This window comes from Eptatretus burgeri, chromosome 18 (assembly GCF_056783735.1).
Source record: "Eptatretus burgeri isolate ZD-2024b chromosome 18, Ebu_testis_v1, whole genome shotgun sequence".
In the NCBI taxonomy this organism is placed as follows: domain Eukaryota; kingdom Metazoa; phylum Chordata; class Myxini; order Myxiniformes; family Myxinidae; genus Eptatretus; species Eptatretus burgeri.
The window spans coordinates 27,908,501-27,924,036 of record NC_140978.1 but is presented as its reverse complement, the minus strand read 5'-3'; the positions used below and the strand labels follow the sequence as shown (position 1 = coordinate 27,924,036).

Here is a 15,536-nt window from a genome sequence, read left to right as displayed (position 1 = left end):
TATGTGTCTTTGTTGAGCAGAGATGAAATGATAAACTTCTCTTAATGCTCTTGTTTGATCACCTCCTAAACCACATATCATTTTGAGATTGTAGTAAAAAAAAATTCCATTGTTCAATTGATAACCATCAAATTTTTCTGTCCATTCAAGGATTTTTTTTTTCTTTACATCCTCCAACTTATTTTTAATTAAATTTATTCGCTTATTTGGTTTATCTACTTTTACCCCGGTTACTTCTTCAATAAGACTTATTTGATATTTCTCACATTCTTTATGTTTCCCATTCAAATACCAAGGCTGATTACATCTCCACTCTTTGGTTTGGTTATTGCTTGGTTCTATCATTTATAAATCAGTAAAAAGACGGCAGTAGCCTGTTAAATTTCCCAACCCAATATCTTAACACTTATAACCAGAAGGGAGACTATTGATTCCATTCTCTAAAATATATATTTTATCATCAAAAGCTCCTCATGCTTTCTTATTTATCTCTTCTGTATTCAATTGATGTTTATAACTTCTTATTGTATTCATTTTTCTGCACTCTTCCTTCTTTAAGGTTAAACAGTTGTAATAATGTTGAAAGTTTATTGTTTCCTTGATTATATTTTTCTTTATTCCCTTTAGCTTCTTATCACACCTTTCAATGTTATTATTATCAATATACGTAAAAGCAAAATACTTTGATCTCAATCCTATAAATTCACTCATGACCTTTCCACCCAATTCATCTTTAAACTTGCCAACAACCTTTTTATTCTTTGATGAAAACAACACATCACCTGACTTATAATTACTTGTATCATATGTATCAATATTATCAATCATATCCCCATATACATCACTTGTCTTAATTTCTAATATAAAACTATCTGTATCCATATACAACAATGACACATTATCCTTATACTTTGATTTTAAATTATTATAGTGATAGTCATACATTAACGATTTTGACAAGTCAAGAATTGATGTTCCTATATAAATAGGTTTATCCATTTCAATACTCTCCTTTTTCAAATGAATAGCACAAAAGTTCTCTGAAAACACATCTGCTCATTCAAAAGTTGGTCTGTTAATTAACTTTGAAGCCTGTTTCCAAGATTTAGTAAGTCTTATGTTTTGTCGATTCCTAACATTTTCCATAGTCTTTCCAAATACAGCATTATTCATGAATTTATAAAAGTCCTTCTCAAAAATCTGTTTTTGCTTCTGTTCTCCTTTTTGTATTAAAATCTATATACTTCTTTAACCAATGACTTTGTTTAAATTTCAACATCCGATGAATTTTTCTCACTCTCAACCCAGCAGATAAATATTGTCTCAAGTTCCTTTGATGCAAAAGATAACTTTCTTTATCATTTAATGTAGTAAGTAGTTTTTCTTGAGATTTACCTTTTATATTGAATGACTGTTGGTAATCACTTAACCATTCTTTTCTTGGACTTTCTTTATCAGGGGATAAGGTAGGTCTTCATGTTTGTGATGAAGTTATTCTGGATGTTTTAAATCAACCTCAAAATAATATCCAACTTCAGCTTCATCCAATTCTTTTTGAGAGGAAACAACAATGTCTTGTAAAACTTTTTCATAATGTTTTTCTTTAACCCATTGAAGTTTTCCTTTAGGTAAAGATTGAGACATAGCCCACCCAAACAAATTGTTAGCATCATAATACATCAGGTAAGAGTTGTCCTCATTTTTACTATAATGAGGAAGATATTTGTTATTTGCTTTAGCATATCTCTTGGAACATACTTGAGATATTCCTCCTCTTTTAGCCTTCTCTATTATTAAAAGCATATCTATATCACTGATTAATTCCAAATTTTGTTTTGTCATTTTTAACAAAGCACTCCAAGCCAAACCCGGGGCTGTGTAACAGTGAACGGGATATAATCCATAAGAATTTTTATTATGACAGACTGTTCTAAAAGTTTCAAACGCATCAGCCAATAACAATACATCAGTTTTAAGATACAAATCATGATATTCTCCAAGATTCTTTCTATTAAACTTCTCCCAAACCTTTTTAGCTTGTGTATAATCTCTATCGGAAATATGAGTTTTATTCAACTTGCCATAGAAACTTTCCCTTGAAGGAAATTGTGTTTCTTTAAACTTCTCAAATGAATCCATGTAGTCATATGGATACATTCCCTTTTGTGATGAGAGATCAATCTCTTCTTGATTTGAGAAATGTGATTTAAGATTCGCTAACTTTTTAATATTTGATGCTAAGTTAGATAATGGACTTGCCATAAACTTGTATGTGTCAATAAATCTGATATGGGTTATGGGGGGTGTATGAATTGTTTTTTGAATGAGATGTAATTTTTGATCTGTGTTCGGAATGGCAGAAATATCTCCCGATGTCTTTGAAAGTTCATTTATAAATAGATGTGTGCCATAGTGAGCGTTTGTTGTGAAGAAAGACAGGAATAAAGTTTGGAGGCTTGTAATTAAGATTACAACAGGAATGAGCTGGACCTCTATATTTACCAGTAAGATGACAGTGATCCCTTACCTTGACCTCTCCCTCAATTTTTTCCTCACAAATATGACAGATACTGTTCTTTCGAAATTCCTTTTTCTCTCCCTTTGTTAATGACATTGGTTTATACGTTTTAACTATTATTTCTCTTAGTTTTATACAGTCTTTTTCCAATCGTCTTACAAACTCCTCTGAGGCATCTTCTCCTCTATAAAGTTCTAACTTGTATTCATCACCAACAGATGATTTGATATAAAAATAGAAACCACAAGGAGTATGTTTTTGATATTTACTTGTGCATGATTTATTTGGATTTGGAGAAACAGTATCTATTTTTTCAAGGATACTTTCAAAATCAGCATATATCACAAACGGATGTTTTATATATTTGTTAAAATCTTTGAATGATATGTTTGAACCTGCTTTTGGTCAATTGATTATCGTTGGTTTACGATTACTACAATATTTTGAATGTTGATTTAATCGTTTTGTGTGAAAGGAGTTGAGACATCTCTTACAAGGATACGTTTTACATTTTCTTTATATAGTTGTGATTTGGTTAATCTTGATAATTTTTTGATGAAAGCATAATGTGATTTTTCCTTTGAAGTATAGTAGAGAAGCTCAATGTATGTTTCATCATTTTTATAATTGTTTGAAATTTTTAATATCTGAATTTTGTTTGTATCTGTTAATCCATATACATTAACAGATAGATTATTCATTTTCTCAAATTTAGGAATATCTCTCAATGACATTGGAAACTTTAAATCTTTAACATTTCATGTATTCTCGTATTTCTTATAATGTTCAACCCTTTCAGGATTCCATTGTGGAGGATGTAAGGGAGTGTTGTGGGAATTTGGAACGGACTGGTCCACATGCGAGCGCGTATGCGAAGCTCCATGTGCTGCATGCCACGTGTTCTGTTCGCGGAACGCGCAGAGCGGGTTTCCGGGACGATCCGCTCGGGGGCGGAGCTTAGCTACATAGATTAAATGGAACGTGCATTAGTTTAAGGGATGACGAGGGAGCACGAGATAGTTTGGGGAACATAGGTAGAGTGTGGAGTGAATGGAAAAATTGAAAGAAGCATGTTGAGTGAGTATGGGTCAGCGGGCCTGAGTGTGAATGGAGTGAATGTGGAATGCATGGTGTGAATGAATGAGTGGGGGGAGGAGTGAATCCCACCCAAGTGACCCCGGGGTCAGTGTAATGTTAGTTAGTGGGTTAGTCAAATTTACCAAAAGGAGGTTGTTCTGTTGGTGGTGTATGAAGGCACAAAACCCATTTGGAGGGGTGCAGGAGTCCATGGACCGGCTGGGAGCGTGGCTGTTGAAAGGTGAGTATCGAGTGGAGGGCACACCGGCCAGAGTAGGCCAAGGGTCCAAGGGACCGTGGTAGTGGAGTGGGCAAGGGTAACCCGCGAAACGGGACCCATAGTGCCAAATTGCCACGTGGGCATCGGAGGGGGGCAATTCCGGGAAGTGCAACCCCCCACGTTCATAGGGAACAGGTGGGCTCGTAGACAGCCTCAGGGCCCGGGGGTGCCGTACTTTGAGATTCGGCAGAGGGGGAATCCCGGCCATGTGAGCCACGCTGCCCAGCCATGAAATTGTGCAAGGTCACGAGTGAAAATTTGAGGGCGAGGCCCAAATTTATAATGGACACCAACACTGGCGACGGGAATCATGGTTTCTCAAACCAATAGCTTAAAGAGCCAGGCGTATGGAAAAGCCCCGGGGTAGTTTAAAGTTAATAAATGCTAGGATAGTGAGGAAATGTACCCCTTCGCACCATCCATCCCTTCGCTCTCCGTAGGCCATTGGACCCACCTTGGTAAGATTGCTGAAATCTGTGGGAGGCTATTCTGAGGCTTTGTTGGGCCTTGAGACAGTACACTGGTCTCTTCCTTCTTCCCTTCCAAAAAGGATTTTAGGGGTTGGGAGTTGTCTAGGTTGACAGGATAGGTTAGCTGGACAAAGACGAGAAAAGGGGTTAGGGAGACAATTTTAGAGAAAAATAAATAAAAAATAAAATAAAAAGGGGCTAAATTTTGTTGCTTTCTTGTTTCAAACTAAGGGAGTGGGTATGGACAGAGACAGTGGGTATGGACAGGGTATAGGCAAAGGCGATAGGTTGGGGGGAGACAGTAGGGTAGGTCTGAGCCCACCTTCAGAGCGGCCGGCACCACCGCACTCCCTCCACAAACCTCACGGAATGAGACCAGAGGCGGCCAGCTTCACATGCCGGCCTGCTTGTGCTGCATTTCCTGGTCCGTATTGCTTTGCCTTGTCATGTCTTGTTTGCCTGCCTTTGTCAGAACCCAATGCCTGCTAGCCTGTTTGCATTGCCCCATGTCACCATCCATCCATGTGCGCCAGGACCATCTCTTCAGTGTGTTTTGCAAGGACTGCCCTGCAGGCAGCCCCATCATTCCATGTTCATTTGTTTTTGCATCCAGTCCATCTCCATCCATTTCCATGAGCCAGAGACTGCATTGAGCAGCTGGCCACCACTTCTGCATAAAGGCCACTTCAAATGGCCTGTGGGACGGCACATGGCCTGCCGTGTTAGGGTGAGTTGCCTCCAGCAGCTGGGGGTATGGAAAGAAAAAGAGAAGAAGGTTCACAAACACACAAGGGGGACCTTTTGAGCAGGCCCTGTGGACGACTGACCTTCAACTGCTGTGCACTCACCCACACAAACTGTTAATATTGTTGTGCCTTTTTTTCCCCCACAGATCACAGGTGAGGCCATAGTTAGTGTAAATAGATAAGGTAAAATTGTAAATATTTTGCAACCCACCTGTTGTTTGTGTTAGCACCGGCAATTTATTTAAGTTCTCCGAGTGAGTTTGATAGTTTAGTTACGCAGCGCATTAGGTTATTTATTTTTGGGACATGTATAAAAAAATGTTGCACTCAGGGATCCGTTGGTAAATCGTACTACGGGAGAACTTACACATGCTGGTCACACGAAAATTCAACAACTCGGTACGAGTCTGTAAAAAGGGGAGGGGGTAGTGTTACGAATCTGTCAGCCATGAGCACACAACATTCAGGTCCCCTAAGGTTAGTTATCTCGATAAGTATGTGTTTATAGATAGGGTCCTCTACCTGTGTCTAACGGGAATTACATGTGTGCGCTGCGCAGTTTCATTTAGCACAAATCTCCTTCACTTCACTTCACACACAGACGCCATAGCCCATGTGCGTTCGGCCACATACGTGGGCGGAGATTTCCATCGCCTCAGACCGGGACTCCGCCCTAGAAGGCAGGGGTGTGCCCCTCGTCCAATCACGCCACAGAGAGTGACCTTCCCACAGCACCCCAGCCAATGGGATTGAGATTGCCACAGAGCGACTTTCCCACGGCACCCCGGCCAATGGGATTGAGATTGCCACAGAGAGCGACCTTTCCAACGGCACCCCCGGCCAATGGGATTGAGATTGCCACAGAGAGCGACTTTCCCACAACGCCCCATCCAATGAGGGTGGAGAGCGCCTCAGACAGTGATTTGCTCACCCCGGAGGAAAAAGGAATAAAAAGGAACGCCAGGCTGGGTGGTAAAAGGGCCGTGGTCGTCGTGGTGGTCATCATCATCGTGTTGCGTGTTCGAGTCCCGCCGAGCTGGATCATCATCGCCTCTGATCTCCTTGGTCTTGGTCGATTGGTGCGTGGCCGGTTGGACAGCGCGGTACCTGGTGCTTGGAGCGGCATCGTGTTGCGGGTTCGAAGCCCGCTGAGCCGGATCGTCGAAGACCACACGAGGTGGACAGGTCCAAGCACAGGCTCTGGTCTCCAGCTCACCTGTCCTCGAGCTGGAAGCCTTCAATAAAGACCATTGAGATCCATTTATTTTGGGTGTGCATGTCTGTGTGCAGGCCTGTCTTGTCAAGTAGAATTGTGAAGTGCTTTTGCTTGTACATTGACTGCATTTCTTATAGTCGGATAACTCTGCTCTTCTGTGTTCCCCTCCCTGCCTATTGTAAATAAATATCCCTTTTGTTAAATGTATCGGCTCGTTTCTGTGCTTGTTTCATTGGCTTAGCATGGTACGTGTTGGGAAATTGGGAAACGGTAAATTGTGCATTTGGACCGACGGGTCTTGGTAACCATCCGCTCGGGTTACGCACTGTTCGAGCACGATAACGGCTCGTTCCGCTCGAGGCCTGCCGAGGGTGTGAATTCCCCGGTAGCTTTGCCGCGTGGATACATAGGTATATTGAAATTGGCAATTAACCCTATTCCACGTGGCCAAATTATTGGTGATTCAAGGTCCTGTAAGGGACCCGTGCCTTTCAGAGTTCTCCAAGGAGCACGATCTAAATTCCGGGTGTTTGGTGGAGCCGACTCTACTGCTCCACCTAGCGGTCATGCTCGCCGCCGACGCCCGGCTCCACAACAATACTTCCTCATTTTCACGGCACGACTGTGTTCTATAAACACTTCCTCATTTTACAAAACTCACCCTAACAGCCCTTTCTTTCGTGCTTGAAGAGATAAAGTGAATATAATAGGAAAATAGATTGATTCCCTAAAGGAGAACATGGACAAATATTGATTGGTTTACTCTTTGAGTGGAATGAAAATATAAAAGGACTAGCCGAGAGGCGACGATGGTTCGCGGGCATTATTGAACAATGCCACGATAGGTACAATTGAGTTTGTGGAAGCTTTTGCGGAAGTCCTTCCATAAAAATCTATCTCTTCCGTCAAAATTTACCAATCAAATCGGATTTTTTTTTATATGTTGTACTTATGGACATTACGCACAGCTTCACGGAAATGAAATTGCGAGAAAAAAAACCGAGGGGAAAAAATAAATAAATAAATAAAAAGTTCAAGTGGGCATGGCTCCGCCCACAAGGGGCATGGGACACCCTTCATACAAAAAGACACAACTCGACCATGATATCTAGCTTGTGTCCAAGTTTCATCGAGATAGCATCAAACGTCATGGAGCTATGCTCTGGAGTGAGTCACAAACAGACAGACAGACACACAGACACAACGAAAATAGTGGTCACTGCTGGCGCCCGCGAACCAAAACAAGTGCTTTAATCAGTAAGTCTCAATTTTACATTTGCTTGTATGGGAGGGGGAGAAAATCAGTCTCCTATTTTGGGCATTTGGGCCTTGAGTCGGTCTCAATTTTACATTTGCTTGTATGGGAGGGAAGGGAATCGGTCTCAACTTTTACATTTGCTTGTATGGGAGGGGGAGGAAATCAGTCTCCTATTTTGGGCTTTTGGGCCTTGAGTCAGACAGTTTTTCCCTTTTTCCCCATTCATTTGAATGGTTGCCTCAGAAGCCCCATTTATCCTGTACTCCTGTCCAACTTGTAGTCGCCAGCTGAAATCGAAGAACTGACTCCGTTGCAACGAGCCACTTCGATTGGAGACAGATTGGTAGCCTTGCGTCCTTATCCCGGCTCTCTCTTCCGGTGTTGTTCAGCCCTCAATTAATGGATCTACACACTCGTGGCGATGCTTGGCTTTGTGCCAACTGTTTGCTTGTTCCCCAGCACCTTGCTGTCTCTTTGTCAACCTTCTACCATCTGTCGCTGTCGTTCTGCTCTTTCATGATCCTTTGTTTTTAGTGTGAAGTTGTAATAAAAAATGAGACCTTTTCAGGTGTACCTGCATTGGAAAAGCTGTCGAAGAACTCCGGCCACAAACTACGTGCCGCCAGTCGGGATTGCTGACACATTGGATGCAACTTTGGAGCCACTCACATGTACCAATTGCTTAAATCATGCAAATGTTGAACAGGGGAAGAACAAATTGCCATGTAACTACAAGAACTCATTTGTGATTTATGTTTGCTCCTTGCTTGCACAATAACCTTCTGAGATCCTCACTTTGTGCTTTTGAGTCTTTGAATTGATGGAGTGCCGTATCAGGAATGTCGAGCTCTTGAGGGCGATGGTCTTTTCTTTCCATGAGAGCACAACTCCATGCTCCATGCGCTAATCACTGACCTACATCATTTATGTGCAATTAGTTTCCAAAATGGGATAGAATTAAAGATTATGTTTTCATTCCTCCACCATTTGTGTGCCCCTGATCCTGATGTTCTTTAATAAGATCATTAATCGAAACGTTGGATGTCTCGTCCCAATTGCTTTCAATGCCATACAGTTTGCTGCTAACGTTCCAGTGCGAGTTGGTCTGAAGTGAAAGTTTTTATTTCTCTCTTTTTCAATTAACCTTTCATTCTCATCTCTTTAAACTGCACATTTCACTATGTGTGGTTATTGTTCAACAGGCTGGTAACCCTGGGAAGGGTAAATACATATATTTTGTAAACAAAAATTATGTAAGTTTGACTTGACCCCCCCCCCTTCCACCCCTTCTACACACCACCCTTTTATGTATCTACTCACCACTTCCATGCATAATACGAGTATATAGATGACTCCTTGCAGAATAACATTATTAGTTAATGGTATGATGGTTAATTGTGAAGTCAATAGTTTAGCAAAAGGCTCAGGTGCCTGAGTAATACTCAGAATATGATTGTATTGAGCAAATTGATTGAAAATTTGTGTTATTGTGCATTCTCATGGCCAAACAATCGGTGTCAAAGCTTGTCCCGAAGCCTTGGACACTTTGTCCATGGATCAATATTGTAATGATACAGCTTACAGGAAACACAAACCTGTAAGAATTGCTGAATACCAAAAGGACCAGAAGCGACATGAACTTTCCATCCATTTTATGTCCAGATTTGATGAATTATCTTATGGTTGCGAAAAGTATATACGTCCTGGAAGATGTGAAGGCATGGAAAAGTTTGGATGCCTTAAACAAGTTGAAGTCTGGGTTGATCAGTGATGTGGCTGTTCTTGTGAAGAATGGTCATCACATGGTATGAACAAAGGTAGGCCTATAATACATCAATGACACAGACTGCTGTTGGCAGAGCAGATAAGCATGACGTTATACATATTTACGTCGTGCTTATCTGCCATGCCAACATCATGCTTATCTGTTCCGTCATCTACTTCGATACTCTCAGATGTTTATCCAGCCCCAAAGTTTTCTCTTCAAGAAAGACACCAACTAATGCACGGACCCAAATTGCAGAATTATTACAAGATAAAAAAGTTATTTTCCAGGACTTTTAATGCGCGTGTTTTATGTACAAGTCACAATGGATTTTCCAATGTCAATTGTACATAAATTTCCCCCAAAATTCCATCGTCTAAGCTCCTATGTTTTTGATGTATAATGAAAAAATATAGATGAATCTTTGGATTAATCTTGGGAGGACAGACAATAAATATAAACGAAATACAACTGAAGTACAACTCGAGGTACATTCAAGGTCCATCGCCTCGCCCCCATGCCCAATAAATTAATAAATAAATAAATAAATAACACATCCTCTAGTGCGTGACATTGCCGGGGCATCGAAAGCATCTGGCGATGCCGCCGTGCAGTACATGGAGATGGAATTGGGAGAGAGCGGTGCACTTCTGAAGTGAATGTGTGCAAATGATACTTACTCATGCCTGGTGTTGGCTTAATGGTTAGGGTGGTGGGTTTTGGATCCCAGTATCCTGAGCTCAAATCCCACTCAGCTGTTGAATTAATTCCAGGTGGGGGTGACTCTGCCTGTTATCCCTCCGAGGTCGGCAAAACGAGTGCCAGCTTGTTCGTATCCTGTGTCGGAGTGGCGACCCGTCCAGGATTGTGTCCAATAGCCAAGGAGACTGCTTAGGCAGCACCAACGCTCTGCAGAGTATGGTCCCAATGGATGGATGGATGGGTGGATGGATACTTACTTGCCTTGCAGCATATGGAGACGGAATTGGGAGGGAGCAGTGTGCAATAATTGATTGATTTGTTGATTAATTGTATAATTAAAATAAATAAATAAATAAGAATTCTAAAATATATTTTTTTTAATCAATTGGCAAATAGCATACCGAAACCACCACTGTTTCATACGAATCTATAACTTTTTGAAAATTAAGTAATTCGTCGAAAAATGAATAATTAATCGATTAATTGATTTTTCAACAAATCAAAAATAGCCTTTATAGCCAAATCACTTGTTCATTGCTGTGTCCAAATATCAGTTTCTTAGCTCAAAAGGTGCCTGAGATATTGCCCAGATGAGAATGAAAATAAACAAGGAATGAATGAATCGATAATAATTAAGTAATTCATAAATTAATTGACTTATCAAAAAAAATTTTAAAAACGTTTTTGCCAAAGCACATCTTCACTTTTGTTCCCAAATTTCAGCTTCCTCACTCAAAGAGGAAGAGGAGATTGGGCCAAACTCTATGCAGAGCGTCGGTGCTGCTGAAGTGGTCTCCTTGGCTATCGGGCACAATCCTGGACGGGTCGCCACTTCGACACTATACCAGCATACTGGCACGAATTTTGCCGACCTAGAAGGATGACATAACAGGTCGAGTTAGCCCCATCTGGTATTAATTCAACAGCTGAGCGGGATTTGAACTCAGGACCCTAGGATCCAAAGCCCACCACCCTAACCATTAAACCAACACCAAGCTAGCACAAAGGATGTCTGTATCACCCAGCCAAAGAAAAAACAAACAAAGGGAGTAAAAACTGAGTACTCCCTTCGGCACCAGGCGATGACGTCATGCATCGCCTAGATATGGAATTGGGAGGGAGCAGTGAACAATAAATCTCAGATCATCCCCCATTTAACACCCTGATATTTTCAACCCCCCCTCCCAAACCCACCCCCTACCTTTCTGAGAGTTTGCTTCTGTATCCAACTTGTCTACCCTGTGCATCCTCCCCTACTTCTCATTCCTTCCCACATCCCTTATTTATCCAAGTCTTCCTCTATTTCGTTCCTCAACCCTGCCATTGGTGTTTCTTCCATCTCTTTCTGCTCTTGCTTTTGTTCTGTTGCATCCTGATCTGTTCTGTGTTCTATCTCTTCCATGAGCCTTGACTTTGTATACAAAAATCCCCAAAACAAAACCTGTCCTGAAGCAAAAATATTCCATAATATTGGAGTATGACCGGTCATTTGGAATCGATTGTGACACCATGCATTGGTGCTTGGCATCTCTCACGTGACACTGAAGAGCACTTTCCTCCATTTTCCCGATATCCAATGTCTTCTTACAGACCCAGCATCTGGCCTTATGAACGGACCTCTTCACGAGCCAATCCCAGTTGAGGACGTGACTTGGCCACGAGGAATTAAAATAGCAAAGCTTTGACTTTCTTCAAATTCTCTTCCTTTCCCTTTACAATTGGCAGTGCACATGTTCAGTGTTACTTCCTGCTTAATCGGGAATTTCCATAAACATTTGCATAATTTGTGCATGGTGCGTGAGAAATCATTTCAGCTCAGCTTTGGTAAATTCCTGGGAGAAGTTAAAATTTGTAACCTCCTCTTTAATAAACCTGAGAAATTAATAATCCCGACCAGGGATGTTGCAAATTATTTATACTTGCTCAATTTTCCAGGAGTTTAAAGAACATGGACACATTTTCCAGGACTTTCCAGGACTAGAAAATGCTTTCTCATTGGACTGCTGTGAGAATCTCATTCCGGTGACATCACACGCACACTCTCCAAATGGGGAGTTATCAAAACAACATCTCGTTTATTATTTTGATATAAATCGCTCATTATTGGGATTCTTGCTTACCTGCCCAGCCAGGATCAGGACGTCGCTAGCTGTTTCGAAAGATGGGTGCAAATTCTAAACTCAGGCTGCAGGTGGCCAAAATACTGACGACAAGATGGCCGAAATATCTGCAGAGCAGACAATGCCTGGAGCACAATGTGTAAGTCGTGCTCGCAGAATTCGCTGGTAATCCGATGAATTTTCCTGTTTATCATTGCCAAAGTTCTCAAGTATTATTTTATCCTTTCACAGCACTTACAAAGATTTTTTTTCGGAAAATTGATAATGACAAGAAAAGGGTGATCGATCGATCAGACTCAGGAGCCGCACATACAGTAAGTCCTTGAATAGCTGCATGTGGCTCCAGAACCACAGCTGCTGACCCCCGGTCTACGCTCACAGAGAAGATTAACGACAAATTGCCAAGGGATAGTGTTGGGGCCCGCGGGGGAGGGAGTGTACGAACACAAGGATGATAGGAGGAATGACACAAAAACGAATTACATGGCCTGGAAAGCAACAAAATGGGGAAGAATCAGCTTGTTTAGAAGAGATCGTGGATGTGGCAAAGCTAAGCATGTGAGGTAGTGATGGGCATTCCATTTGAAAGACTGAAGTGAGAAGAGGGAGACAGTGTAGCACTCACATTGAGTCTATTTCCCAGTCAGGAGCAGAAGGGGACAAATTAATGGAGGTGAGCAAGCAGCCTAAACTTTGGGAGGGTGAGCAGCTGAAGGTTTCTTGAGGAACATGTGTGACTTAGGGTTGCTTGCAGTGGTAGGAGAGGGCAGAAAGAGCAAGGTCAGATGTAAGCTTGTATAAAATGGCGAGCCCACAAACTTGCCACTGGTGGGAGAGTGCTTGTCCTTGGGAATCCGTCTCCTGTATTGGTCCAAGTTGCTTATCAGCTTATCTTGTCCAGGTCTGATCACTGAAGGTGTTTAATAGCAGGTGGACTTTCACAAGAGTGATATATCTTTCTACACAGGGTGGAGTTGTCAGAATAATAGTGAGGTTAGTTTTCAAGAGAAGCAGATATATCATTGATATTGATGAAGTATATCATACGTCCTAATAGGTTGCCTTGTTGAACCCCAGCATCAAGTGAAATATCGTAGGAAAGGATACCAGCAAGGGTCACCTGCTGTTTCTACTCGTCAAGGAATTGGGCCAACCACTTGAGCAGGAAGCTTTGAATACCAACTGAAGACAACTTACAAATCACGGATAGATGTCAGACAGTTTCCAAGATTCAAGAGGTATCCAGATATGCATTGTCGTGTTTTGAGGCTTTTTCTCATTCCAAGAGTCTTGTCCTCGAGCGTCTGCTCTGTGTATGGGAGGTCAGCGGTTCAAACTCTGACTGAGTCATACCAAAGACTTTGAAAACGGTATGTGCTGCTTCCTTACTTGATGTTCAGCATTTAAAAGGATAAGAGCATGGACAGTCTCCATAGGTTGATATCCAGGGAGAGGAGGAAATTCCTCCTGAAGAATGGCCTGCTGAGTGCGGTGAGAAAGGCGGCGTCATTGTTGTACCATCACTGGTACCCAGAGTAACCCGGGAAGTGACGACACTTACCCCAAGCTCAGTGGCTGTTTGTCTCGTTCAACAGTCCTGTGTTGTGTCCCGTGTATTCATGGAAATGTCGGTGTGTGTGTGTGTGTGTGTGTGTGTGTGTGTGTGTGTGTGTGTGTGTGTGTGTGTGTGTGTGTGTGTGTGTGTGTGTGTGTGTGTGTGTGTGTGTGTGTGTGTGTGTTTGTATGTGTTTGCTCCATCACGAGCCTTAGATCCTGTAAAAACAAAACAAAAGAACGCGTGAGTCTGACGAAGCGAATCTTTTTCTCATCTATTGTCATCCTGTTGCACTCCATCTTGTGCCGTTTCACATTTTTATTGATAATGTGTGACTGCAGGCTTGGAATGGCCATCTGTTACCAGCTGTAATTCTCAGCCCACGATGTTGTCTTAATGTCACATTTTACCATTCGCACCCTTCCTATTTTTTGCCACAACAGCCGTTTCCAGGAATCTCCATGGCTCGTGCTCAATGTTAAAACCTATTTTCCTGTAGTAAGCAGACCATATGCCCTCTGAATCGAAATTGCTCTGATACGAAACTCATTTTTCAGCAATAAATTCAAACGCTGAAATCTTGTCTCCTGGTGTAGCTTTTTAAAGCCATATATAAAATGAAGGCAATGCACACAATTCAACCCCAACCATTCATCTTCCATACTGCTGGTCCTTCAGACAAGATCATCTCCCCCCTCACCTCCTCCCCCCTTCCAACTCCTATAACAAACTAACAAATCTCCGTCCTGTATTTACAATGTGCTTTATAAGTTATTCACGACGGCAAAAGTGACAATGAAATACACAGGTAACTAGAGAGGTGCTCATTAGAGCACCAGCCTCCCTGCCCCGCAGTGCTGGATACCATTGGTAAGCATTTGTTTTAAGCCATTTTGCTAAAACACAGAACTAAACAGACTCACTTGCATTCTGAAACGAGTGTGATAGCAAGTCAAAGGTCAAGGTCGCAACTTATGGCCAACATTTTGTTTACATTTTTGTTTCTTCATTTAATGGTTTTTCAGTTATGACCTTTTAAAGTCGCATGTTGCCACACTTTGTCCGCGTGACTTTGATCTTTGACCCCCAGACCAAAATAATGTGCTTTCATCCCTTGGCTCAGGCCAAACCCACTTCCCACGGCTTATCAAAATCGGCCTACACGTTTTTCAGATATTTTGTACACACACACACACACACACACACACACACACACACACACACACACACACACACACACACACACACACACACACACACACGCATGTATTTACCTGGTGTTGGCTTAATGGTTAGGGTGTTGGGATCCTCGAATCCTGAGTTCAAATCCCAGTCGGTTGTTGAAATAATACCAGGTGGGGTTGATTCTGCCTGCCATCCTTCCGAGGTCAGCAAAATGAGTACCAGCATGCTGGTATCCTGTGTCAGAGTGACGACCCGTCCAGGATTGTACCCAATAGCCAAGAAGATTGCTTAGGCGGCACCAATGCTCTGCACAGAGTATGGTCCCAATGGATGAAGATATATATATATATATATATATATATATATATATATATATATATATATATATATATATATATATACATACATCATACATACATCATACATACATCATACATACATACATCATACATACATACATCACACATACACACTGGACAGATTCCAGTAATCCTGTGTAGATACTCTCACGATGGGAGTAAGCATTGCAGGTTTCGGATTATCAAAATGATTATAAAATATAAATTTTTTAAACTACATTGTGATTGTGTTATATTTTGCTAACTCAAATATTTATGTTTGCTTTGAAGTTAAATTGTTTTTTG

General features: G+C 41.6%; 1 protein-coding gene across 6 annotated transcripts in view; it reads left to right on the top strand.

The window, feature by feature from the left end:
* LOC147008798 (prickle planar cell polarity protein 3-like) overlaps nt 1–15,536 on the top strand; it is a 56,121-nt gene that overhangs the window by 28,491 nt on the left and 12,094 nt on the right. The window lies entirely within an intron of this gene.